Here is a 4,650-nt window from a genome sequence, read left to right as displayed (position 1 = left end):
AACTTTGGTAATAAATAGATTTCGTATTTATTTAGCATTATATTTTATTGAAACGCTCCAAGTGCCTGTGTGTATGCGGGCTATAGTACTAGAGCTATGAATAACCAAGCCCTTCTAATTACTAAATTTCATTTAAATTTCTTTCTAATCATCTAGCCTTGTATATCTAGCTTATAGACAGCCTAATCAACTTGGGAAATATGGGAAAGTCAGAATTAATGCCAGCAATACACACCCTATATTTGCCATATTCATAACAGACGAATTAACTCGCCCATTCATGCAAAATTTTATGCCTAAATCATGGGAGTTCACGAATTCTTCTAGAGGGATGGCAGGGGTCAGTGAAGGGTTAATCCTAGATTATATTATATTATTTGTATTCATGATATTATTGCAGATGATGAACAACTATTTTACATTCTCGGCTACGTTCACCGATCTACTGTTTAAAGGCTTCAACGCAAACACTACTGGTGGTAAGAAAACTACTTATGATTAATATATTATGCAAAGAGCATACCACTTAACTAAATTTGATGTATCTCGTGACTATATGGAGATATCCTTTTTCTCACTGCATGACATTACTTTGTATAAGGGGTGAATGTTTCTTGGTAATCTTATTCAAATTCAAATACATTGAAAAATATATATCCAATATCTACTAATTGCCTCAATACAAAGTACTATCACCGGTGAATATGTGATGTGCACTTCATTACAATTTACACGCAGTATCTGATTTCCAGTGATGCCAAAATAATTTCTGATGTACACATCGATGTCGTCCCGATACTAAACTCGGCACACGCGATCGCACTTAAATTTGATAACTTGATAATTATTTTTATTTGGTAAATGTGCATATTGACATCAAACCGATACTAAACTCCATCTCGATCCACCGCGGTGAAAATAACAATTTTTGATTACGATGGCCAACCATACATATCTACGTCAACTCGATACTAAACCCGGCACGCGCGATCGCGCTTAGATTTGTCCGATCGACTCTGGAATTCGCTCGCCTTGCAGGATTCGTGGCGACGGCGGTCGGCGTCGCCTGCCTGGCCATCCTACATGAGGCGCTGAAGTCCTACCGGAGCGTGCTGCTTCTCCGCGCGGATGAGGCGACTCCAGCGAGGGCAGGAGGCAAGCGCGGGAAGCGACCCGCAGACGAACACACGCCACTCATCCGATCCGTGCTCGCGTCGCAGCGACGCGAGACACACTCGTGGAGAGCGAGGTACGGTGTGCGCGCGCGCAGTCGTGCGCCGGGCATATATGGCTGCACTCGTTTTTAGCTCACCTTGACATCGTAAGTTAACATCTTGACATCTTGACTTAGTTCTCCCATATATACTCTTGTTTTATATAATGTAGGTGGATAGTTGCTGAATTACAAATGACTTGTTGGCACTCGCTCATTTGTGTACTTTTTTGTGGTGAGCCATAGTGTCACTGACACTTTAATTTGTGATTTTTTTTACTCTGCGAATTCCTCGTGTTTATCCTTTTAAGTTCTATCTTACTAAATCAGCATTGATTAGTGTGTGAAGTAGTGTGTAAGTTTCCACATGATGGACAATATATATTTGCAAGCTATATGCGATTAATCTATGCAAAGTTCAAGAGACATTGAATGATATAGGTGTAATAGGCCAAATATCTACTGAATTCCCTCAATACAAAGATGACTATCACCGGTGAGATTAGGGTGAGAGGGTGGCACCCTCTTCATGTACAATTTACATGCAGGTATAACCTTGATTTGCAGTGATGCGCAAAATAGATAGGCGCTGATGTACACCATCGACCCGTCGGTCGCGTATACTAGAAGTCGGCGACATGCGATCGGTACTTCTTAAAGTTTGATGAACTTGATAATTATTTTATTTGGTAAATGTGCAATGGCGACTCAAATGAACCATAGCTGAAACTACGATCTGCGATGTCCATCCGCGGGGTGAGAAAAACAATTTTTGATTACGATGGCCAATACCATACATTTCTACGTTCAACTCGATACTAAACCCGGCACGCGCGATCGCGCCTTAGATTGTCCGATGGATGCTGTGAATTCGTGCCCCCTGCGCCCCCCCAGGCCTTGGCAGGATTCGTGGCTCAACGGCGGTCCCGGCGTCGCCTAGCCTGGCCATCCTACATGAGGCTCTGAAGTCCTACCGCAGCGTGTCTGCTCATCCGCGCGGTGACATGAGGCCGACTCCAGCGAGGGCGGGAGGCAAGCGCGGGAAGCGACCCGCGACGAACCACACGCCACTCATCCGCATCCGTGCTCGCGTCGCAGCCGACGCAAGACACACTCGTGCGAGAGCGAGGTACGGTGTACGCGCGCGCAAGTCATGCCGCCGGGCATATTATTATGGCTGCACTCGTTTTAGTCGCCTATCAGTCGTAAGTTAAACATCTTGACATCTTGACATTAGTTTCCCGATATATACTCTTGTTTTATATATGTAGGTGGATAGTTGCTGAATTAAAATGACTTGTTGGCACTCACTCATGTTGTGTACGTTTTTGTGGTGAGCCATAGTGTCATTGACACTTTCATTTGGATTTTTTTTACTCTGCGAATTCCTGCGTGTTATCCTTTTAAGTTCTACCTTACTAAATCAGCATTGATTAGTGTGTGAAGTAGTGTGTAAGTTTCCACATGATGGACAATATATATTTGCAAGCTATATGCGATTATATGGTTATATATTATCATAGATCCTAGGTCAGTGTGGCCCCCTTGCATTTATGCTCCTTCTTGTTCTTCGTTTTTAGCTCATCTGACATAGTCAAACGGCTCGACGTACGGATTCGAAAGTCGGGACGTAGGGGTAATCCGAAAACGAGTTGGGATGTCGAAGCTGGGGCGTCAAAGGTCAAAGGTCAAGAGGTGCTAAAAGAAGGGGCATACATTCCCTACTTAACTTAGTCTTAGGTATAGGGAGAAAATGCTAGAATGCCGGCCACAAATCTAACCACGACGCGACCTTATTGCTGCTTAATATTTGGTGTATAGTGTGTGATGGGCCAGGAAACCTTCCACCAGGTGCGAAATTGGAGGTCACAGGTCAAAGGGCAGCTGGGGGAAAGATCAGATATCAGACATTTTCTGAGGACATGGCCTAACGGACAGAGTGAAAAACTTTTTTGTTTTCAGCCGCTTGACCTACCATTTTTATCACTTTATTGAAAGGACCATGAAATGTGCTTTCCACGACGTGACGAAGAGTGTCTGATAACCTTGACCTTCAAGAGGGGGCTCTTAAACATGGATTCCTGAACTGCCTCAATGATGTCACAGTGTTCTCATATTCATGGCCACATCCATAATCTAGAAAGCCAAATAAGCCTGCATAGCCCAACGGGTAACAGTAACCGCAGAGGATTACGGCTCAAAGGTCCTTGGATCAAATCCCATCAGATTTTTTATTATTTACCTGTTTTCTGTATTTTTCTGTCTTATATCCATTTAACTATTTTTTTCCAATTAACGCAAATATTTACATGATTATTTACAACAATTTAATAAACAACAAATAATTTTTACAAATAAAATTTTTTTTTAATAGGTTAGGGTTAGGGTCACAATGCACCATAAAACAGGAGTTTCAGGTACGCGATTTGTATCAACCAATGGAATTTGGGAGGTATGCAGAATGCAGGTTGCTGAAATGATGTGTACGCAACTGCTGTATCTGCATATCTGCGCCTAACAAATGTGTCAATACGCACGACTGAAATTTTACGTTTCATAACCGTAGCAACACACGTCATAAGAGCCAGTCGCTCTGCGGCTCTTGTTTGCCGTATTTAGTTACTTGCATGCTAAACGTAATTATGATGGGTATATATAATATAATCATAGATCGGGCGGCGCCCGCGTCGCGTTTACGCTCGTTCTCGTTCTCTCTTGGTTTTCCCCGCAGGTTGAGCTACCACCTGCTGCACGCGCCCTGCAGCTAGCGCTACAGCTGCAGCAGGGGCGTAGCTACGGGGGGGGGGGCACGTGCCCTCCACAAATTTTTCGGTGCCCCCCCCCAGGTGCCCCCCCACACTAAAAATTCATGCTTGATAAAAAAAAATTGAATTAAAAACAATGCGTTAGAACAGTATAATACAAAGAAAGAGGGTTCGAACCACATCTCAGTAAAATTATATATTGTGCCCCCCCACGAAAATGTAAGGCCCCCCCCAGTGCCCCCCCCGGGTACTGAAGAAAATCTACCTTACGCACTGAGCGGCAGCCGAGGTAATGCACGCGCGTGCCAGATCGGCACCGTATCATATCATGTTGCGTTTACGCCCTTAATTCTTTTTCACAGTCTGGAAAAATAAGCTGCTTGACTCAAAAATTTTAACCGGGAGCTATTTTGAGCCTCACGAGAGCTATTTCGAGTTTGAAGAGCGAATCGCTCATCGCTCCCGTGTATTTTTACCCTGCCCCGCAGGTTGGGCGTCCACCTGCTGCAGACGTTGCTGCACGCGCTGCAGCTGACGGATCGCCTACCTACTCATGCTCATCGTCATGTCGTACGACGCCTGGTCCTCGTCGCCGCCCCGCGGTCGGCCGCCCCGCGCGATACCCGCGTTCGGACACGCCACCGCCCACGCTCGGTCGCGCAGACGGATCGT

General features: G+C 44.8%; 1 long non-coding RNA gene across 1 annotated transcript; it reads left to right on the top strand.

The window, feature by feature from the left end:
* The first annotated feature begins 399 nt into the window (after nt 1-399).
* LOC106811840 lies at nt 400-4,610 on the top strand. Its single transcript, XR_001394209.1, has 3 exons — nt 400-479; nt 1,039-1,249; nt 4,467-4,610. It is a non-coding gene; the product is annotated as an uncharacterized LOC106811840 (long non-coding RNA).
* The last annotated feature ends 40 nt before the right edge of the window (nt 4,611-4,650 follow it).

Source organism: Priapulus caudatus, unplaced genomic scaffold, assembly GCF_000485595.1.
Source record: "Priapulus caudatus unplaced genomic scaffold, Priapulus_caudatus-5.0.1 Scaffold580, whole genome shotgun sequence".
Lineage (NCBI taxonomy): Eukaryota > Metazoa > Priapulida > Priapulimorpha > Priapulimorphida > Priapulidae > Priapulus > Priapulus caudatus.
Note: the sequence above shows the minus strand (reverse complement) of the source record. Positions and strands in the feature narration are given on the sequence as shown.